The following is a 23,938-nucleotide window of genomic DNA, read 5'->3' as shown; positions in this document are numbered from 1 at the left end:
AAAACCCATCCATAAGTTGAAAGATAAAGCAAATAAATTTCTTCTGGTTCAATACAGATCCATTCTACTCTTTATGCCACTTTCTCTGCACAAGTCCAGTGGCTACATATTGCATGCCATTAATTATTTTACATTATTATTATTAATAACTATGCTTTTAACAGTCTTAAAAGTAATGTCTTTTCTAGGACATCTCATAAAAACTGTTCTTTGATCTAAAAATCAAGTTAAATAGACGAATTCTTGCTCCTTCTTTTACTTTGCCATCAGTTCCTCTTTTCTGTCTGCCCTCACGCACTCACAAAAGCTACCATTATTTCAGCAGAAACCCTGATGGAAATCCCCTGATTCGTTTTGTTTTTAGTGTGTGTGGCAGCACAGTGGAACTAACTGAGACTGTGTTGCATTCTGGTTGCATCCGGGAGATTGCAGTTCTCCTCCAAGCACCTCCTGTTAGCCATTTGTTGAAGGGGGACCTACCATAGATCAAACAAACAGGCTTCCCATTAAGTAACATTCTAGTCAATTATACAACTTGACAAATACCTCTGTATAACATCTTCTGAATACTGTTGCTCCCCACTGAAGAACAAATACACAGCACATGAATCACTCACTTACCAGGGCATTAGCAGTAATCTCTCATTGAAAAGAAGGGATTCCAATAGAACTGTATTATAAAATGCTTTCTTTGAGGCAAGGATCATTGAAGCAGGACAGTGAGTCTCTCAGAATCCAAATGCTGGGGCTGATGTTTAAGATGTGAGCTAGGACCCACACATTTCTTGGCCCTGGGGGGACCAGAAACCTAGGAATCCCTGTTGGGTCACTGTGTTCCCTGTGGATGATGGCAATGCCTGTAGGTCAGTGAGGCGCTGAGGCCCCGGGTTTAATGCCAAGGCTCAGGGACTGATCTACCACCACCCACATGCCAACCAGCCTTGAGTTGGGACAGAAGAATACCTTTCTCCACCCATACAGACTTTTGAAGCGTTTTCCCTTTAGCTACATTTGCTGTAATACAATCGGACTTCAATCCGGAGAGAAGTACCTGTCACAGGTACTTCTGTTGTAACGGAACCAGAAAACATAGTCACTGTGTCTTAGATCTTGAGGCCAATTCCTCTGGCCTGGAGTACGTCTGCATCTAATACCAACCTGGTATATTTTCCAAACTGATAGAACTTAAAGTTTGTGACATCTTTATGGGCAAGTTCACATTCTTGAATGAGGAGGCTTTGGGAGTCATTTAATTCCATAAATATATTTATTATGAACAAAAATTGATCTATACCTTTAGGCTTGGAAATCAAAGGACAAAATTGTAATGCCCGCCAGAACTGCTGCAAAGGGTAGTGAGTTTGATGGTTCCAGGTTGTTGAGTTTTAAAATGAAAGAAAGGCGCAATGCGTGCCCCTCTCTGGCTTACAAAGCTTTAGGCTAGTCTCAAATTCAAGACTTGAATTTATCCCAACTCATGAGGGAAGACATCCAAATATAAAATAATCTCATATATAATATATGGGCCCAGTAATTCTATATTAAGTACCCATAATTTGTTTTTTTCTAGCCTGAAGGGAATGTGCAGTCACTTTGATTTAGAGCAAAGCTCTTAAGAGAAATTCACATCCTGAATCTTTGTAATGAACGGCTCATTTTTAAGGAAACCAAATGGCTTTAGTGCCCATTGCTCTATGTAAAGTGAAAAGTGCAAGGTAGGGAGCTGTCTTTGATACAGAGGTGTGCTGATGGAGGGGAGGAGAACAGAGGGTGAGGAGGCTGGCTGCTGCTGTAATTACACATACCTTTAGTATCATTAAATAGTATTGATTAAGCCTCCAATTTCACATGGTATTTTGCTTGATATTTGAAAATGGTAACACATTTCTCAGTGAGTATAAGTCTATTCAAAGTATTTTCATGAAGAAATGCAAACTATACAAAATTGTGATTTGAAAAGTACAAATACATTTGAAATTATAATCTTTCAAAAAGACCCCAAGGATTTTTTGGGGGGAGGGGGGCTGAGTACATTATTGCCTTTGAAAAACAAGGTTATTTGAATAACCTAATGAAGATTTTGGTCACAAAAGTACCCAAAGTACAGAGATGAGGGAGAGCAATAGAAATCTCATTTCTTAATATCAGTATTCTCAGCAGTGGAAATTGAGCACAAAAAACTTTCAGGATATAGGTTTTACAGATTCCTGTGTGTGTCTAGACTTAAAGAATTTAGATGCCAATAATTGTTCCTTCTATTCCCTAATCTATGCTTCATACTCAGAAGCTCTTTTATTAATAGCTCTGTTTTGCCTCTGTCTGCTACTATCATTAATAGCATCATTAACATTATTTTTACTTTTGTATTGATATTTTAGTGTTATATGAATATATTGAGAGAGATTGTCAGCCAAATTGTTCCCTGTGCAGATGCTAGCTGGATAAACCTCTCGTTTGAATTATAGTCCTCTTCAAAGGCTTGTTGAGAGAGCTAAAGACTAGTTAATGGTGCATTAGTACTCAGGCCCTGTACAAGGTATTATGACCAGGTTTACAGCGGTTCCTACTGCTATTGATAACCTCAACCAAAGAAGTATGGCAATTAATAATTATTATTAATAACGAATAATTTATTTTACCACCAAGTACCTACCAAGGAGATTTTGGTTAGATGAGATAAATTTGAACACTGTCCAATTTATTAATGTGTGAATCTTAGTGTAGAACATGTCATTAATTTCTTCCCATTGGGTTTACCATTATTTACCAAGGAAATAATTTTAGCTAATGCTTACAACAGCCTACAATACTGATAATGATAAAAGTACCCATCAAGGGAAGCCTGGAGGGTACAATTGGTTAAGCGTCCAGCTGTTGGTTTTGTCTTACGTCATGATTTCAGGGTCATGAGATCGAGTCCCTGTGTAGGGCTCTGTGCTCAGGGCAGAATCTGCTTAAGACTCTCTCTCCCTCTCCCTCTGTCCCTCCCACCCCCCTACTCTCTCTCTTTCTCTAAAATAAATAAATCTTAAAAAAAATAGTACCCATCAAAATAACAAAATTAAAATCAGCTTTAATGCATTCTTAATTCTCTATTTGTAAGTATAAGAATAGCTTTAAAAATCTGACTACAGGGATCCCTGGGTGGCGCAGCGGTTTGGCGCCTGCCTTTGGTTCAGGGAGTGATCCTGGAGACCCGGGATCGAATCCCACATCGGGCTCCTGGTGCATGGAGCCTGCTTCTCCCTCTGCCTGTGTCTCTGCCTCTCTTTCTCTCTCTGTGACTATCATAAATAAATAAAAATTAAAAAAAAAAAAGGGTCATGTCCCCATTTAAAAAAAAAAAAAATCTGACTACAGTGGTTGGTTATGTTTTAAATACCTTCTGGGAGAAACAAAATAATTAAGGTAACAATACCTATATGTGTCCCCTGAAAATAATTTGACTTATTTTTGCAGCAGTAAATTGATTAGAAGATTATTTTCTTCTTGCCTAATAGCTGCTGAAACTATACTTACATCACTCTTTCATTTAGGACTGTCAGATTTTTTCTGATTTTTGGTTTTTCAGTGGTGTTTTTTTGTTTTGTTTTGTTTTGTTTGCAATGTTGTTGATTTAATTTCTACCTTTCCAGGGAAATTTTGTGACAATCTAATCACTTGGAGATATACTAAGAATCTTTCAAATTTAACATTCTAATTTTGTGTTAAATCTTTGTGTGACTTTATTTGCTTTAAATGCTGTAGAAATACAGTCCCATCAGTATCAAATTTAGACTCATTACTGCTTTGATGTTTTTTATTTCATGATCAACATTATAAACTCTTCACTCCTTTCTATCCTACACTTATTGCTGTAAATGCAATTAAATTTACTCCCTAAAAGTCTTTTTTGGATCATGCATGTGAGCATGTGCGCCTGTGTCTGGGTACATGTATCAGAAAAAGGCAAATGGTAATTCATACTCCCAAGCAAGGAGAATACTCAACAAATTCACAAATTGCAGGGGATGTAAGAGGAGGATAAATGTTATAATTCCATTTCCAAAGCAATTATTTTAAGTAAAAGGTTATGCCTTCACTATAGGACCTTAATAAATGAGAAATATTCATATTTCCACACCCGGGAGGCTACATCGTCCAACACTTCAAATGTTAACAACTTTAATCAAAGCCAAAGGCTTTCACTAGATAACTGGATATGAGTATTCAAATGTAGAACAAACTCTAAATTCTCCATGGAGGTAAGCATTCCACTTACGTCTGCATACAGGATAGCTGGCTCTTCATAAGACATCAGGACACCCAGGTACCTCCTCCAAGCTTCAGACTGGTACCAGGTCTGTATCAGGCAAAGCCCCCAGACTCCATCACCCTCCCTTACTGCATCTGAACTGCAAGCTCTTACAGGGATTCTCTGGAAGCTTCCCGCTTTGGCTCAACTCTTAGGAAAAGCACACTTCTCCCTCCTTTACAAGAGAGGAATGATCATCCCCAAATAAATGCTCACTTTCCAGTGATGTTTGGCCCCTTCACATCCAGCCCGGGGAGTGGTGATGGACTAACACTGGCAGTACTGGTTCCCTGACTTTCAGCATATTTTACACATCCGCACCTATCGTGCTGCTCTCGACTTTGGAGCTTTGACCTACACTGAGATTGAGTTATACTACCTTAGAAGACACTTAGACATTAGCATGTCATTGGAAGAAATATAGCTCTTCTTTTGCATTCAGAGTAAATTCACATACTTGCAGTACCTCAGGGTCAGTATTTGGAATAGGCATTATTGAAGCACTGATGCCAGAATTAGTACACACACACACACACAGAGAGAGAGAGAGAGAGAAACTAAACAAGGCATTCATACCCGAAGAGAGCACTCAGCAAAAAACTATTTTCAAGAAGTGCTAAACTCCTCTGATTATAGCCATGTATGAACCACCTCTGTACAAAAAAGGAAAATCATGTTCTATCTAGAAATGCCTACCCCCCAAAAAAAAGTTATTTTAGTGGACAACGGTGGTTTGTTTTCTTCTTCCATGCCCCCAGATGCCATTCACTCTTCTGATCAAGACCAAAGCATTCCTAATTTCTTCTAGAGAAAGCTCCCTCTGTGGTCTTCCTTGCCTGAACATATGACTAATCCAAGCTCAGCCTCTCAGGATTTTCCCACACCCTCATGGGCCACAAGGTAGGCCTCCTTACAACCATTAATAATTCTTTATAGTTTGAGGGTCCAGTGGAAAAATGAAAATCAGGGACCCTGTGTTCAAAAAGTATTGACATATTTTTAAGACAATGCCAGTAGAGCAGTAAGCCAAGCAGAGTCCTTTGAGGAGCAGGTGCCTGAATAACCTCTTAGGTCACGCACCCACAAAGCCATCCCTGCTTGTCATTCCTTCGTCTATAACTCTGTTCCTATCTGCTGTCATTCTCCTTCTCCTAAAGCTCTTAACACTTTTTTTATAGTGTGGGGCTGCTGGTAAAAAGACTTTATTTTCCAAGGCTGTTTTTGCTGAGTATAGAATTCTAGTGTAACAGTCCTTTGGAGATGTGGAGCCACATCCTCTCTCCTGCATTATTTCTGAGGAGACATCTGCTGTTATCCTTTCTTCTTTTGGTTTTGTTGTTGTTGTTGCTCTTCCTCTGTATCTAACTTGTCTTCCCCCCACCAACCCCCGGCTGCACCCAAGGGTGTTCTCTTTATTTCTGGTTTTGAACAATTTTATTGTGATGAAGCTTGATGTCGTTTTCCCCATGGTTTTTGTACATAAATTATTTCTGAGCTTCTTAGATAGGAAATCTCTAGTTTTCATTAACTTTGGAAGTTTTTCGGTCATTCCCTTTTTTAATTTTTTTTTATTTCCCATTAAATTCTTATGTTTCTCCTTTTCCCTTCACCTTTTCAAAACTTTTCTCTGGAAGTATAATGTACACACAGAAATCCACAAATCTCATAAGGGCATTGCTTAATGAATCTTCACCAAAAAATTACACACCTGTAACTAGCACCCAGAACAAGAAATGGCCCAGAAGACCCCTTTCTGTCACTAGTGTCCCCACCACCCCCTAAACAACCATTATCCTCCTCTCAACATCAGAGTTCAGTGTGCTTGTTTTTGTACAGTATGTTCTTGCACCCAGCTTCTTTTGTTTGCATCACATCGCATGACACTTTAGGACTGTGCATTCTCTCATCGCCATGGGACGTCCAGAACTTGTTTTTATGGCTTTATCGAGATGTAATTCACATATTACACAATTTTCTCGTTTTTAGTGTACATTTGATCATAGTCCTCTCAATTCAAAGTTTTACGAACCACCACCACCACCACAAGCATTTTACCATGTTGAGAATCTTTAAGTGTAAGTACAGTGGTGTTTATACACTTTGTTGTGCAACAGATTTCTTGAGCTTTTCGTCTTGGAAAACTGAACCTTTTCATCTTGGAAAACCATTCTATTTTCTGTTCCTAAGAGTTTGATTGCTACTGCAGATAGCTCATGTAAGTGGTATCCTACAGTATTTGTCTTTTTTATGACTAGCTTATTTCCCTTAGCATAATGTCCTCAAAGTTCATCCATGTTATGGCAGATGACAGGATTTTTCTTCTTTTTAATGCCGAATAATATTCCATTATATGTATATACCACATTTTTTTTATCCATTCGTCTGTTGATAGATATGTAGGTTGCTTCCACCTCTTGAATATTATGGACAATGACACAATGAACATCAGTGTGCAAATACCTTCTCAAGATCCTGTTTTCAACTCTTTTGGATACATACCAAGAAGTTGTATTACCAGGTTGTATAGTAATTCTATTGTTAAATTTTTGTAAAACATCCATACTCTTTTCAATAGTGGCTGCACTATGGCCATTATTTCTTAAAATATTATTTTCTGTTCCACAGTTTCTCTCCTCTGCTTTGGAAACTCCAAATATATGTATATTAGGCTATTTGAAGTTGGGCCACAGCTCATCAATGCTCTGTTCACTTTTATCAATATTTTCTTCTCTCTGTGATTCATTTGGATGGTTTCTATTGTATGACTTCACGTTCACTAATCTTTTCTTCTTGTAATATCCAATCTGCCATTATTAACAACCAGTGTATTTTTTATCTCAATGATTATAGTTTTAATCTTCAGAAGTTAAACATGAGTCTTTTTTTATATTTTTTTTAGATCTCTATCTAGCATGCTCAATCTTTCCTCTAACTTGTTGGAGCATATGGAATGCGGTTATTATAACAACTGTTTTAATGCCCTCATATTCTAATTCTAATATCTGTGTCAGTTTGGGATTGGTTTGAGTTGATTGATTTTTCTCCTCACTGTTCTCGGCATGCCTGGTAATTCTGATTGCATGCCAAGTATTATTAATTTTACTTTGGTGGGTGCTGGATATTTTTTTATTCCTGTAAGTATTCTTGATCTTTGTTCTGGGACATGGAAAATCTCCTGGGATATACTCTGATCCTTTCAGGTCTTGCTCTAAAGGTTCATCAAGCAAGCCCAGAGCATCAGTTGATCAGCTAATACTCTCGCTACCAAGGCAAGATGCTTCTGAGTATTCTAACAATGTCCTGTGAGTTTCCAGAATTCCTAGTCTGAATAGTGCAGACTATTACCAACCCCCTTTGTACTCTATATACTATTCCCACTAATCTTTTCATGTAGTTTTTTTTTTTTTTTAACTAGCCGCAGACAGTTTGCTCACATGCATGTTCTGATCAGTACTCTACCCGCATACGGCAGCCCCTGTAGCCCACCACCCCCGCAGGGCCTCTTCTCCATCTATCCTCTCAACTCAAAGAGTCTTCCAGGCTCCCTGGTTCCTCCTCCTGCACCATGGCCTGGGAATTCCCTCAAGGTGGTAAACTGAGGCAACTGTAGTTCTCACTTTGTTTCTCATCTTCAACGCATCAGTGTCCTTCATTGCTTCATCCCAACATCTTAAAAATCAATGTTTCATATACTGTGTCAGGATTTTTAGTTGTTTCAGGTGAAAGCACAGTGGGGATAAATGCAATCCCTGTTAATCCATCTTGGCCAGAAGCCCAAATCCATGCTCCTTTTCTTAATCCCTATAGGCTAGGGCCCATGGCTAAACAATTGGAATTTTTGGTGACAGCATCTGGGCACTCGGAGTGTCTTAAAAGCTTCCCAGGTGAGTTAAATGTTGAAAACCACAGACATAACCAGTGGGGAGCCATTAAAAGGATTTTAATCAGGAGAATGACATGATCAGAAGAGTAGGCAGGGAAGCCAACACACTCAAGGAGGAAGAGCTGGCTGGGAGGAAGGAGCTGAGTCAGCCGATTCTGCTATACAGCTATTTGCAGCCACAAGTGTATTAGGCACGACAGCAATAACACTTCTGTGTCTCCTTAGAACCTGAGACTATCCCTCAATTGGAAGGACATAAATACAGAGTCAATTTTCATTGTTCTATCCCTATGTATCAAGAAGAGGGTAAATTATAGTCTGTATTCAAAGGAGGTTAGGACAAATATGATACATTTCAGATATGCTTTCCAGTAGTGACTAAAACTTTTCAGTTTGACTCTTAAAAGGCTAAGCCCTGGTTATGTAAAAAACTGTACTTACTGTTTACAAAGCAAAGGTAGGACATATGGTGTGTGTCAGCATTTCAAATGCACCCTCTCTTCCTTCATCTGTGCCTTGAAATCAGGTCACTCAATTTGAGGTCTTATAAATCTGCCGCTCAGTATGGGACCTTACATCACTCACCACCAATGGGCCTCCACTTCCCAATGGCAAAGAGAAGATAACAGTGTCCGCCTCACTGGTTTCGTAGGTTTTCTGTGAGACTCCAAATCACATGAGGGCTTTTTATTACCCATCCCTTTTTCTTCCCTCTCTATTTTACTGTTCTTTCACCTATCTCTTTCCTTTCTGTCTTCCCCAGCTCTGTCTCCCAGAGTTAGGGAGGCTGGGAACAGCTGCTTTCACTGCTTAGCTGCCATTTGCTCCTCACTCTCAGTACTCACCTGCTGGAACCTAGAAAGTCCTGTTGAGGGTACCACGTCTGGTCTCTAGGAACGGCTGCCCCGCCGCTGTTTTGCCCCCTTCCCAATGCCAGCCCCTTTCTGCAGGGCTGAACCCCACCTCCCGTCTCCCAACAGTTATCCTCTTTCCCCACCAGCCCTGCCCAAACCGTCACTGCTTACTGCTGCTCAGAACCTGCCATCCTGGAGTGGGCGAATGTCAGGTGGGATGACTCTCTCAGCTCCTGTAGCAACATTCAGGATAGAGCTCCTGAGGATCTTCCCCCACCTTTTTCTTTTTCTTGACAACACATCAGTACAGTATTGCTAGTTTCTTTTGTTTTCCCCTACCCCCGCCCTCACTGCAACTACACGGCATTGACCCTTGCTTCTCAGCCACATAGTCCTCCTTATTCTTGAAATGAAACACCTAGGGCCGAACAGAGGAACGGCTCAGAGGTTAGGGATGTACTCATTCTCAGGTTATCCTCCATAATCTTAGTTAAACCCTTAAGTCCTGTTGCAAAGTCTCAGCTTGACAACCCATAAGAGTGGTAACTTCTGACTCGTTCTTGAACTAGTTGATATTTTCTTTACACCAAAATTGCTTCTCTTAAATATATAGTATTATTCATTATAATGAAGTCAGATAACTTTTTATTCTGAATTTTGCTCAGCTTTCTAACATGGTTTGAGGACTTTTGTTTCTTTAAGAACTCTTTGGAGATATTTAGGGCAGAGCCTGTTGCTAAGGAGATTCATGTATGTTGCAGTTAAATAGATAAATACACTAAACTGGCTCTGTGCTTCTAGGAGCTTTGTGAGGAGAAAAAAATTCTAATGGATTACTCCTATAGCGCAGAAAGTAAAAAGGAAAAAAATCCTCCATAAAATGCAAATACACTTTTCATGCTATCCTCATGAAGAAACGCTTTAGGTCTTCCTTAGGAGATCTGAGATCGTACTGAAAAGATAAATCTTTGTCTTCTTAGAGGAAATGGAAGCCAAAGAGGTATTTTTGTTAAAAGAAAATTATTAGGAATCTTGAAGCCTGACATATGAGCTATGATGGAAGAGATTGACAATAAATATAGAGTCAGAGTAAATCCTAAAGATTAACATTTTTACTAAAGTGTATATATAAGATTAGTGTTAGAATCAGCCCACTATGAATATAATTCAAAAAGCTGAAAAGGAGGGAGATTAGGTAGGTGATTTCATAGCTTGGGATTTATATCTGCTTTAAAGATATTTAAAGTTGATTTAGAGTTTAAGTCTAGCTATTTTGCTAAAGAGATGTATTATGTTAAGTTGAATATCTTTAGTCTCAAATTACTTTTGAACTTAAGCAAAAAGCTATTACCTTGAACCTCAGGAAGCATGTAAATTCCTTACTGTCCTGATCTTATGCCTGGCACCCTGCCGCCACCTGGTGGCAGCATACCTAAAGTACATGTCAAGTGACTAAATAGTAAGACAATTTCTTAAAGGCAGAAACTAATTGCAAATTCGGTGCCAGTTTTATATCAATTTGATATAATAAAACATGAAACCGGAGAGTTTTAATTTGTAGACCTCAAAAGCCAAATTCAAACACTGTATGCCTAAAACCGTATAACAAAATGGAGAAAACTCTACTCTGCATTCCACCAATTAGATTGATTTGGAATAACAGTGCCCTTTTAAATATTTGTGTGTGTGTGTGTTTGACATATAAATATATACATTCTCTAGTCCGGTCTTACTTTGGTATCAACTGCTTTGGGGAGATAATTAGATTTCCTAAAACTTGAATAGGATCATGATCTTTTTAAAAATTATATTTCATAGATTTGTGGAGAAAATACAATAAGGATTTTATCGACTTTACCCTCAAAAGAACTTGCAGGCTGATGGGGGGAGATGGCCATTTAACACCGGATGTAAGAACACGGTGTTAGGGGAAACTAAATATAAGGTGGTCTCTGCATCCCAAAGTGGAGCACAGAGTCTTCTCCTGAAGGGATTGGGGGTGGGCAGAAGAGGTGGGATGGGGGGACCCGCAGAGGAAGCAGTAAGCATCGACAGGAAGACCAGTCTCCCAGGGATTAGCTTCCCATTTTATTTCTTACCATTTAGCCACTTTCGGCAAGTCCCTTAACTTTCTCTACGCTTGCTACTAACATTTTAATAATATTAGTATCTATCTTATAGGTAATATTGTTTCCAATATTCAATAAATATCTGATATTTATCTCTACAATAACCTAGTAGAGCATCGTGCACAATGCCTTGCACATAGGAAGAGCCCTCTGTCTTTGTTTCCCCACAGCCAGATGGAGGGGCATCTTCCGAGTTCCCAAGATCGGTGGGATGCCTTACGGATCATCCTTTGCCCACAGCAGCTCTGTGCCCCAATCCGTTTGAAAATGCAGTGGCTTGAGGCAGTAAGCATGTGTCTAGTTCCCAGGGCTGTAGGGCAGTAACTTAGGCTGGACTTGGCCAGAAATTTCTTCTGATGTCGGCTGGCTCCCTCACCTCTGCCCACTAGCTCTGGTCTGCTGCTCTGGATGGTCTCAGCTGAAGCAGCTGGGGGCAGCCTGGAGGGGGTCCCCATGTCCCACCCTCTAGCCTGCCCTCCTGGTCACTGTCACAGGGCAAGGCAGAAAGAAAGGAAAATGTGCAAGCACAATGCCAGGCCTCTGCTTGCATCATGCCTGCTCGTAGTCGGCCGAAGGAAGTCAAATGACCAACTCAGAATGAGGCTAAGAGTAGAGGCTCGAAATTTGCTCACCTTGTGTTGGGATGAGCTGAAAATGCCTGGTGAATGACCTGGATGAAGGGCAGGTAAATGGCTTGGATGAAGGGCAGGACGAAAAATGGAGACAATCGGTACCATCAACCCACCCACCACAAGAGAGACATTTGATTAGAGAAAAGAGAGAATTTTAGAACTATGGATGGTCTTATTATTGTTTCTAATCCTCCAATTAGAGTTCGTGAAATCAAAACTGTCTTGGAAAATCTAAAATGATTAGATGTGCTAAAGTGTGGGGGCCCATAGAAAAAAATACATAGGGTACTATACTAAGGGACCCAGGGCTTAAATGTATGGAAAAGTTGAGGACAGGAGCCCACCCCACTACTGGATAGTAACTGGGATGGTAAATATGCTATATAATAATGGATTTATTAAATCTATAGAAAGATGAAAAATTGGTAAAGTAATTGGCCATTAAACCACATTATTTTTATAAGATTAAATCCTAAAGTATTTGTCTAATGGAAAAACCATCCTTGTGTATTGCTCAAGTGTTTGTTGCACACCGACTCTTAGCTCAGAATGAGTATGCCACAGATATTTTTGGGGGAAAAAGAAAACTACTTAATTTTTTAAAGTGCCTCCAGAATGTCTTAAGAACTCTCAGATTCAATAATAAAAGATAGACAACCAAATAAGATAAGGAATTTGTGAACACCCCCCAGAGTGGCTCCTAATAAGTCATATTCTTGTCTCATCACCTCCCCTCAAGCGCGTGTAGAACCTATGACTTGCTTTTAACCAGTAGAATATGCAGAGGTGATGGGATGGCAGTTCCATGATTACCTTAACCACACGTTTTTTTTTGTTTTTTTTTTTTGATTGAACGTAGTTCCTTAGGTCAGTTGCCTCCTCTAGACAGACACCACAGTAGTGGCAATGGTGACGGTCATACAGTAGTAGGAGTTTCAGTGCCTCATCCTCCACCTTCCTGTTTATTAAGTATCACTGGTCCTCGAGATCTGGTTCTCAGATCTCCACTCTTCCTTGCCACCTCTGGGACATCACCTGCGGACAGGTGACCTCAGCTGGCCCCTTTCAGGCGAGAGCCGCCAGGCACACCTCTACAGCTGTGTTCCTCATGTCCAGTCTCTGGGCTCACACAGCATCCCAAGTTTCGTGGTCCCCTTCTCTCTGTGTCTCAGCGAGGAAGAGGCTCCCTGGAGTCACGGGGATGCAGCGGGCCCTGGCGCCACACTCAACTGCCACCTTTCCATCCTGGCTCTTCCTTACGACTTAAGCCGTGAGCCGCACCAGGCTGCCGAGGTGTTCTGTTCCCCTGCACCTCCCCCGAGGACAGCGCCCAGCACGCTGGAGGCCGCCAATGCGTATTTGTTGAGTGACCTAAACATGGTCACATAGGAAGCAAGGTCGTCACCGCTGAGCTGTGCGGACACACCTCATCCCACCTTAGTGCCCCGAGAGGCCCTCTGCTGCCACCGCCGTTCTACAGATGGCAGAGAACTGAGGGGCCGCCCCCCCCACCCCGACCCCCCACCACATTTACAGGTTGAAACCCTAACCCCAAAGCCATGGCATTCGGAGGTAGGGCCTTTGGAGGTTACGAGGTCCTGGGGGTGGGGCCCTCAGGAATGGGGGTAAGGGTCCTTAGAAGAAGAAACGGGGGGGGGGGGCTCCACCTCCACCTAGTGGGGCCGCTGGGTTACACACAGTGTTCCAGAAAAATGCAGGCAGGATTTCGGGGGTGCGCCGCCAGAAGGGACCCCGGGGTACCGCCCGGTACACAGGTGTGCACACAGGACCCGCGGGACAGTGGGGAGGGGGGTCAGGCACCCCCCGCGGGACGCACAGGATGGAGGGTAGGAGGTCGGGCACCTCTCACCGGACCCACAGGATGGGGGTTAGGGGGTCGGGCACCCCCCACGGGACCCACAGGATGGGGGTTAGGGGGTTGGGCACCCCCTCACGGGACCCACAGGATGGGGGTTAGGGGGTCGGGCACCCCCCACGGGACCCACAGGATGGGGGTTAGGGGGTCGGGCACCCCCCACGGGACCCACAGGATGGGGGTTAGGGGGTCGGGCACCTCTCACGGGACCCACAGGATGGGGGTTAGGGGGTCGGGCACCCCCCACGGGACCCACAGGATGCGGGCTAGGGAGCCGGACACCACCTTCCAAACCCCAAAGCCAAAACCCTCTGCCCTTTGGAAACTGTACGAAAGTGAAAGCCGGTGCCCGGCCTGTTGCGCGCGGCCCCTGAGAGGCACAGGGTCAGGACAAGGTGGAAAGGCCGGCGGGAGACACGCAGACCCCGCGGAGCATCGCTTCCCCACAGGCTCCTGGAGCCGGGGGCCCGGAGGAGAGCGGGCGGGAACGCACACGCCGGGTGACCTGCGTGGTCCTCCACCCCCACCCCCCCACCTCCCACCCCCCACCCCCCGCCGTGGCCAGATGGGGGTCCGGTAAGAATGGGATGCGGGTCTGTTTATGTTCTGAAGCCTCATCCTGCTGTGGGAGGGATAGACCTGGGATGGGGCAGGGGAGGTGGCAGGTGTCAGCAGAGGACAGACCTGGGATGGGGCAGGCGGGGGGCAAGCGGGGAGCAGGGGGTGGGGGGCCGAGTGTCAGCAGACCGAGAGTGAAAATCTGGCTCCGAGACCCTCCCAGCCGCGGAGGCAAGAGATGCCTGAAACCGCGGTGAAGACGGCAAATCAGTAGGGACCCTGGAGACCGAGCTGGTGAATCAGACATTTCCTGAGAAAAAAAAAAAGAGGAACTGAGGATAAGCCAAGGTCCTTGGCCTGAGCTATTTCCTGAGATTGGGAGAATTTAGGAGGAAAAACCAGGGAGGGGAAATGCAGAGTCCTGTCCACCGCGGTTGAGTTTGAACCGCCTTACCACACATTCCCAAGTAGAAGTGTCTAGAAGCCATTTTACGGCCATATAAAACATAATTAAATCTATGAATCATACACATATTTATGTATTTATAGGAATGCAACAACTTCAGCTGTCCTTTGCCTTTGAAATCAATATTTAGGATCCTTGCCTGAGAGAAACCTCAAGTGTGGCCACAACCCACTTCTGTGCTCTGAGCCCTACATGGGGCTGCCCCTCTCCTTAGAAACTGCGATTACAGGGAACGCAAGCAAGGCCCCGGGGGGCTCAGGGCAGAGGCAGCGCTCCCTCACCCGCCACCGGCCTGCCATCCGTCAAGGAACCTGATGGCCCCTGGAAGGTGGTATCCTTGTGTAGAAAGAAGAGAGTGACGGTGGACTCTAAAGATAAAAAATCCGCACGGACGTCACACACGGTGATGGACAGTCTGCCCCCAGCTGGGCTGTGCATGGTTTCCTAGCTTCCCGGCTGGCTCTCCTCCTCCCAGTCTGCCTTTTCCCTCATCTGAGAGCGCCTCTCAGCCAAACAATAAGTAAATGAATAAAAAAATAATAATAAAACTCAAGGCCTTTCGCCCTTTTTAAAAGCAGACGGGAAAACGCAACGACCTTCTTAAATTGAATTTTAAGCGATTGCCTTAGCACCGCTCTTTTATTTTTTCGTGAAGACTATTTCCGACGCGGTCCCCCCCGGGCTTCACATCTCTGCAAGCTCGGAGCCGCATGGGCTGCATCCCGCTCTCTGACCAAGGTCGGCAGGTCGCCCCGGGACCGTTTTGCTCAGGCGACCGCAGGCCCAGGGTTTTCAAGGAGACGCGTCTCTGCTCACACATAAATGGGCCGCAGGGACACTGAATGTAATGACACAGGTGGGGCCTGGCTTTTGTCCAGCACTAGACGTCTCGCGGCGAAAACCTCTGCCCCGTTGTTCTAAATCTAAAACGCTGCTGCTTCTTAGGAGATGCGCCTTTATTTCGTGTGTCCCCAAGAAGGAAGAACAATGCTGATAATGGAGCCAAGACACGGTGCCTTGTGGTGCTTCTGTGTGACACACAAACCACCTGTGCGACAGCCTTTGTGCGGCTGTGACATTTCTTGCAGTGAGAGGGTCTTGTCAGTTTTCCCGACCATGGGGGTCCCCGGCAGGAGGGCATTTGCTCGCAGAGCCAGGGACTGCCTCCTGCCTGCGGCCCCTCACGCACTTGGTCACTGCTTTTTGAAGAAAATGTGTAATCCTCTCTTGCCTAATGAAGAAGCTATTCGCTCCGCAACTAGCGAGTCGCCCTCTCGTCTCCACTGCACCTCTCCGGGCACCAAATAACTGCTCATATTGATCCCAAAATATAGTGTAATAAAATGTTCTTTTTTAAGCACAGCTTAATGCTACTTATTCTCGCCGCGTGTAGTTACAGCCAGGCCGGCGGGCCCCACTGACTGTGAATGGCTGTGACCGCGGCCGCGTGCACATGAGGTGACAGTCATAGCGCAGCAGCTGAGGTCCACGGCCGGCCAGTGTGCGCCCCGCCCGAGACCGCAAGGTGCGTCCTAAATCAGCCACGCGTGGTGCAAGCAAGGCCCTGCGGGAAGAGCTGCACAAAAATAAGACCGAGGTAGGTCTCAAGTTGTTATTTCTCTTTGATGATGGAAAAAAAAAAAAACCCATTCCTTTTCATGTCTGGAGGCATGAGATGCCACTGCGTTCGCATAGCAAGAGACACCTTAGGATGCCACAGAGTAAATGAAGTCACTTCAGGAAACCGACTTTTTCCAAGGTGCTGCTTGTGAGGGATTGACATCACTGTCCTCATGTGTCTCCTGCATTAAAATCGCCGTGCACGTGGAGAAACTGCGAAAACCTCCATCAGGGAGTGGCGGTGCAGGCCTGGGTGACAGCAGGGCGACTGCACAGCCGGCGTGGCACCTCACAGGAGCTCCTGGCAGACAGCGAGGACAGGACTGCTGCCGGCCGTGGGGCCAGCGCCGGGCAGCCTACCCGGAGGGGCCTCGGTGCCCCCCACCACCGCAGAAAGACCCGCAGCCCGACTCTTCCAGAAGCCCCGCTGCTCGTTCACCATCAAACCCCATTACTTTTCCCACTTCTTGCTCCACGCCCTTGCTGTGATTCCGCGCTGTATTATCATCTGACTCTTGGCAAACCCCAGATGCACTCTGACCTCAGGGCCATGGCTGTTGCTGTTCCCTCTGCCTGGACACTGTGTGTGCATCTCCCTCCTCCTGCATTATCTCAGCTCAGGTGTGACCTCCTGGGGCCAACGCCTCCTGGGGCCACTCAAGCTAGTGTCCCCCCCCCCATCCTTCGTCAGTCTACTTGCTATTTTTTTATTTTAATGTGAGAAATAAAGTCTAGAATGTAATGATAAATGTAATTTTTTAAACTACGGAATCCAACCTATATTTTGAGAAACAACCTTAAATTCTGATCCGAGATTTAAATCATCATCATTTCTTGTCAGGGCTTAGAAACATTCAAACCTAATGAGACCCGACGAAGACAAACAAGGCAAATGGAATACTATCTCCAGAGCAGGAAGGAAGATGATTATTGTGGGTGGAATTGTACCTCCCTCCCTTCCCCAAAAGATACATCCACCTGGAACCTGCAAACATGACCATTTTTGGAGGAAGAGTCTTTGTGGGTGCGGTTTAGGTAAAGACTGGAGATAATCCTGAATTATCTGGGTGGGTTCTAATCCAATAAAGTATCCTTATAAGAAGTAAAGACCTGGACAAGAGAAAAGAAAAATGGGGAAAAACATGTGAAGATGAGGCACAGATGCTGCCACAAGCTAAGGAACACCCAGAGCCACCAGAAGCTGGCAGAGGAAAAGGAAAACTGCCCCCCTGCAGATTTCCAAGAGAGCACGGCCCTGCTGGCACCTGGATTTCTGACTCGTGGCCTCCAGAAAAGCCCCCCAGCCTGTGGTCATTTACATAGCAGCCTTGGAAAACGAATACAGTGATGCCCTTGAAAGAGCAGCTGGAGTGTCAGCTTTAAATGTCACAACCCAGAATCTGTCAAAGGAACTGCAGGTTGCAGTAGAGCATGCGTCAGACGGAGACTGTCCTCAGTCAGCTATAAATCGCAACCCCTGTGACGGATGGTACATGCCCCTTTCCTCTCCACCATATTGGCAGGTTGATGTAAAAATGTGGGCTTTGGAGGAACTGGATCCAGATACAGTGAAGGGCACACCTGATGGTGGGTAGAAAGAGAAATACTTAAGATTAAACTTGGTGACTGTGTTTCTGCTTTTGGACGACACTGTAGGTAGCCACACGTGGCAGTGTTCTTATTTGTGGCTTGAATCTGTCAGGAATGCTTTCAGCTTCAAATAACTGAAACCCAGGCTGTGGTGGTTTAAATAATTCTGATACGTATTGGGCCAGTCAGGAAGAGGCACCGGGGGTGGGCACTTGCCAAGGCTCCTGCCTTTTTGTTCTACTTTCCTTAGCATGACAGTGCTCTGTCCCCACACTTTCCTGTTTTTCACCTCATGGCTGCAAGGTGGCTACAGCAGCTCCAGGCATTACACTTGCACACCCAGATGGATGAAGAGGGAAGGAATCAACAGTAGACATATGTGTTCCTTTTATCAGGAAATGAAAAGCGTTTCCAGAAACTTGCCGGCAGACTCACTGCGCCTATGTTACGGCCTGACTTTAAGGAGACTGAGAAAGTGTTCCCAGTCTCTCTGTAAGGGAAATCAGGCAACGGAGAGGAAATTGAAATGGATCTTACCCGGCATCTGCCACAGAGCTAAAGAAACCACTCTCGGAAAACAGTGGGTTCTCCAGAAGAGTCTAATACTATTTACCAATAACATGCCATTAAATGAAAAATTCTCAAACCCTGAATTCCGGAGTACACAACGTTGAACTAGAGGAGAAAACCAAATTTCTTTAATGAGTATGACGTGGACTGTTTCTTAAAAGTGCGAAACAATTTCCAGGCGCTCCCTATAACCCCATCAAACTTTGATGATCATCCGAATCTTTCATCGCTGTGGAGACTGCTAGGAGTTGTGGAGTAAGAACTGTGGTTCCTTCTGAAAGCCACAACAGAAGAGAAGTGGAAAAACAAAGAAGGAATACCTTGATGGGTGGTCGATTTAAGTCCGTGCCACCTGAGTCCCGCTGATATTGTTCGCAGACCTACAGGTGACCCAGGGCAGGGGGACCCAGCACTTGGCCGCCAGAAGCCTGGAGCCTGGAGCCGCATGCTTGTCCTGCTGACCTCGCCACCTCAGCGCAAGTCACGGCGCCCTGCGCACGGATGCCGGTGGGTCGGTGACGTCGGCAGAGGACAAAGGGTCTGATAAGGCCCCTCAAGCACCGTGCTGCGTGCGGGAGAGACGCTGCTGATGGGGCCTCAGCCTCCAGGGCCTCGCTCGGGACGGCTCCCGGTGGGGACCTGGGACAGCGCTGCCCCCGGCGGAGGGGCCCACGTTCAAGGTCTGAGCCTAGGGCAGGATGGGGGTCGGGAAGGTTTCCCTGGAGGAGGTAGACCAAACCCGGGGGGGCGGAAGGGGAGCAGTGGGCAGCAGCCCCAATGTGCGAGAAGGACCCAGAAGTGGGGCATCGAGGCGGCCGCGGGAGCACCAGCTGCCCCGTGTCACGGTGGCCAGAGCAGCAGGAGGCCGCACGAGGCCGCACCGCTCATCTTGGGGGACTGCTCCCAGGGGGCAAGGGGGACTGCTCCCAGGGGGCAAGGGGCTCCCAGGCCGTGGGGGTGGTGGAGGCCGTGGAGGCGGTGGGGGCGGTGGAGGCCGTGGAGGTGAGTGGAGGCCGTGGAGGTGGGTAGAGGCCGTGGAGGTGGGTGGAGGCCGTGGAGGTGGGTGGAGGCCGTGGAGGCGGTGGGGACGGTGGAGGCCGTGGAGGTGGGTGGAGGCCGTGGAGGTGGGTGGAGGCCGTGGAGGCCGTGGAGGTGGGTGGAGGCCGTGGAGGTGGGTAGAGGCCGTGGAGGCGGTGGGGACGGTGGAGGCGGGTGGAGGCGACTGCGGCCGCAGAGATGAGCGGCCTCTCTGGAGGCGCCCAGGCGGCCAGCCACGGCCACCCCCCGCACAGAGCCCGGGCGAGCCGGTCGCTGGGACCCGCAGGGAGCAGGCCCTCCGCGTGAGCCTGAGGGGGCGAGACGTGAGATCCGGAGCAACGTTCCGTTCCCGCCTGCTCCCTGAGGCCGGAGTGAGGATCAAGTCCCGTGGCCTTCCCGGTTGGCGGCGCCGTTAGGGCTGACAAAGCGTCCGTGTTTCAGATGGCTGTTTCCTCGTCACGGTCCGGTGAGGCAGGTGTCATCACCTCCGCTTTTCTTCAAAGGAAAGGGAGATGCAGGGGACACCAAGGAGCGTTGGCGCACTGAGAAGGTGATGGAGCCGGATCCACCTGCCTTCCTGGTCTCTCTCCATGAGGGACCCCGCGTCCTACAGTTAATCTTCTTTTCAACCTAACTCCGCGTTTAAAGCCACCTTCTCCCAGAACTTCTGTTCGGCATCAGTACGCCTCACGTTTCTGGGTTTCTTGCCAAAGAACTCAGAATTTTTTTCTTGTGCATGGCTAGTTTTCTGTTGAAAAGCCTTCCTCTGCTCCACGTTTCCTGAGCCTACCTGCGTAGAAGGTAATGCGCCCACCCCGACCCTGGCACCTCCCGCACCGTGGCTGGCCTTGTTGAAGGAGTGCATGAGGAGAAAGGAAACTGGGTTCCAAAGCGTGAGCAGTGTGCCCTCCCACCTGGGCAACCAGTCTGGGCCCCTTGCTCTGCGTGATCACTGTTCCCGCCCCCCGGGGGGTCAAGGGGGTGGTAACGTCCTTCCCCAGAGAAAGCAAAGCTGAGTACTTAATTTAATATGCAGCCTGTGGTTTAAGATGGGAACAAATGAAAAGCTGGTTTTATTGGCTATTTCCCCTGTCCACAGCGGGTGTCTGTCCTGTGTGATCTGTACCTTGCTGGCTAGGGAAATGGGGGTTTTATCTTTCAATTTGGATAATCCCACCTCAGAAGAAAAGCAGCATGAATCAGTACATAGCAGCCCCTATTAATGTCATTTTTAGTATAATGACCTACCTTGGTTGGTAGGTTAGCCAGCAAAATGCTGAATTTCTTTTTCATTAAAAAATAATTATGCACGTTTGCAAGTAGACTCGATTTATTGAGCACAGGCAATAATCATAGCTCCCAGTTTGGATTTTCTCTGATTTCTTTATATTGTTTTCTGTCTGCTGCATGAAAATTTTTATTTTAATGAGCTTGGTTGCAATTACAGGTACCCACAGTCTCTTTTAAAGATAAAATATCATTTAGTGTTTGTTAAAGGAGTTCTAAAAATCCCAAAGCTGCACCTCTTCTAATTGGTTTTTCTTTAAAAAACAAACAAACAAACAAACAAACAATAAAACAATTGAAGTTCGTATTGAAACACCTGCATAACATGAAGAGTTCCTGTCCTGACCATGGACAGGGATCTGTCTACCCTCTTCTGAACTACCCTGATAAACAATTTGGAGAATATAGGTAAATTTTCGTACATGGTTTAAACTCTGTTTTCCTTTTGTACAGATGTCGTTGTTGTCTTCCTCATCCAATGATTCTTCTCATTGAACCTTCATAGGTGACCATATTCTTAAAATTCAAAAAGGAAATGGTTTAGTAGGAGAAGACTTATAATATTCAATGTCATGACAAAATTTTCTCTCTAACCTTTGGCCTCATCATCTCCCTGACCTCTGGATCCCTACACAGAATACCAGCCACAGGGTATCTTGGGATTTTTATAATAGAAGCTAAGTGAGAATAAGTGTGTAATGCATATGTACATTTAAAAAACACCTTGTCTTTCGAAGTTATGGCAGTTGTTATAAACAATGCTTGACAAATACATTTACTCCCTCAGGTAATACCTTATTCTTCCCCGTGAGTGAAAACAATGCGTATCTTTCTTATTTCAAACAATAGGAAATGAAATTCCGAGTCTATAAAATTACATTTGACTCTCACAATTGAGGATTTTAAAAAGTCATGAGGATATAAATAACAACAAATGTTTATCAAACTCCTATTTTTTTCTTTTTTTTAATAATAAATTTATTTTTATTGGTGTTCAATTTGCCAACATACAGAATAACACCCAGTGCTCATCCCGTCAAGTGCCCCCCTCAGTGCCCGTCACCCAGTCACCCCCACCTCCTGCCATCCTCCCCTAGTTCGTTTCCCAGAGTTAGAAGTCTTCATGTTCTGTCTCCCTTTCTGATATTTCCTACCCATTTCTTCTCCCTTCCCTTCTATTCCCTTTCACTATTATTTATATTCCCCAAATGAATGAGACCATATAATGTTTGTCCTTCTCCGATTGACTTATTTCACTCAACATAATACCCTCCAGTTCCATCCACATCGAAGCAAACGGTGGGTATTTGTCATTTCTAATGGCTGAGTAATATGCCATTGTATACATAGACCACATTTTCTTTATCCATTCATCTTTCGATGGACACCGAGGCTCCTTCCACAGTTTGGCTATTGTGGACATTGCTGCTATAGACATTGGGGTGCAGGACTCCCGGTGTTTCATTGCATCTGCATCTTTGGGGTAAATCCCAGCTGTGCAATTGCTGGGTCGTAGGGCAGGTCTATTTTTAACTCTTTGAGGAACCTCCACACAGTTTTCCAGAGTGGCTGCACCAGGTCACATTCCCACCAACAGTGTAAGAAGGTTCCCTTTTCTCCACATCCTCTCCAATATTTGTTGTTTCCTGCCTTGTTAATTTTCCCCATTCTCACTGGGGTGAGGTGGTATCTCATTGTGGTTTTGATTTGTATTTCCCTGATGGCAAGTGATGCAGAGCATTTTCTCATGACATGTTGGCCATGTCTATGTCTTCCTCTGTGAGATTTCTGTTCATGTCTTTTGCCCATTGCATGATTGGATTGTTTGTTTCTTTGCTGTTGAGTTTAATAAGTTCTTTATAGATCTTGGAAACTAGCCCTTTATCTGATAGGTCATTTGCAAATATCTTCTCCCATTCTGTAGGTTGTCTTTGAGTTTTGTTGACTGTATCCTTTGCTGTGCAAAAGCTTCTTATCTTGATGAAGTCCCAATAGTTCATTTTTGCTTTTGTTTCTTTTGCCTTCGTGGATGTATCTTGCAAGAAGTTACTGTGGCCGAGTTCAAAAAGGGTGTTGCCTGTGTTCTTCTCTAGGATTTTGATGGAATCTTGTCTCACATTTAGATCTTTCATCCATTTTGAGTTTATCTCTGTGTATGGTGCAAGAGAGTGGTCTAGTTTCATTCTTCTGCATGTGGAGGTCCAATTTTCCCAGCACCATTTATTGAAGAGACTGTCTTTCTTCCAGTGGATAGTCTTTCCTCCTTTATCGAATATTAGTTGACCATAAAGTTGAGGGTCCACTTCTGGATTCTCTATTCTGTTCCATTGATATCAAACTCCTATTATGTGCAAATCGTAAAAAAAAATTTTAATGGAATTTTAATTGAAATATAATTGACACACAACATGACATTAGTTTCAGGTGTACAACATAGTGATTTGACAACTCTATGCATTATTCTGTGCTCAAGTATAGCTGCTGTCTGTCCCTATACAATAATATATATGTACCATTGACCTTATTCCTTATGCTGTACCTTTCATCCTTATTACAATCATTTCATACCTGCAAGCCTATTCCTCTCACTCCGCTTCACCTATTTTGCCAATCTCCCCACCTGCTTCCCTCTGACAACCACCCATTTGTTCTCAGTATTTATGGGTTGATTTCTTTTCTTCGAAAAAACTTTTTAAAGATAAATGTCATGTCCAGATTTTTCTTCATCGCTCCTGAAAAGGGGATTAACAGCTCATTCCTTGATCATTCTGCAAAAATTTTCATGAAGTCCATCAATCTTTTGACCTATGCATATGGTAGAGTGGCTGTAGCAATAATTATAACAATTGACATATTAAAAGCACCATGGAGATTATACAGTAAAGTGCATCTCTTATATAATCATGTTCACTTCTAACAATAGCCTTTTAGGAAGACAAGATTAGTTTTCTGCTTTGCATATGAGGAAACTGTGGCTCAGGGGAAGTTAAAGAAATTGCCTAAGGTCACTGAAAGATACAGACACAAGCCTCTCTGATTCCATGTCTCTGTGCTCTGCATCATGCTACAACTCAGCCTGCCATCCCATAGGAATGAGTCATGGTTCTTTGGCATAAATTTTTCATCCGTGGAGCTGTAAAC

At 45.0% G+C, this 23,938-nt stretch overlaps 1 protein-coding gene across 19 annotated transcripts in view; it reads left to right on the top strand.

Annotated features, from left to right (window-relative positions):
- Positions 1-23,938, top strand: part of ANKS1B (ankyrin repeat and sterile alpha motif domain containing 1B) — a 1,057,476-nt gene that overhangs the window by 778,553 nt on the left and 254,985 nt on the right. The window lies entirely within an intron of this gene.

Source organism: Canis lupus, chromosome 15 (assembly GCF_011100685.1).
Source record: "Canis lupus familiaris isolate Mischka breed German Shepherd chromosome 15, alternate assembly UU_Cfam_GSD_1.0, whole genome shotgun sequence".
NCBI lineage: Eukaryota > Metazoa > Chordata > Mammalia > Carnivora > Canidae > Canis > Canis lupus.
This window is presented reverse-complemented; position numbering and strand designations above follow the sequence as displayed.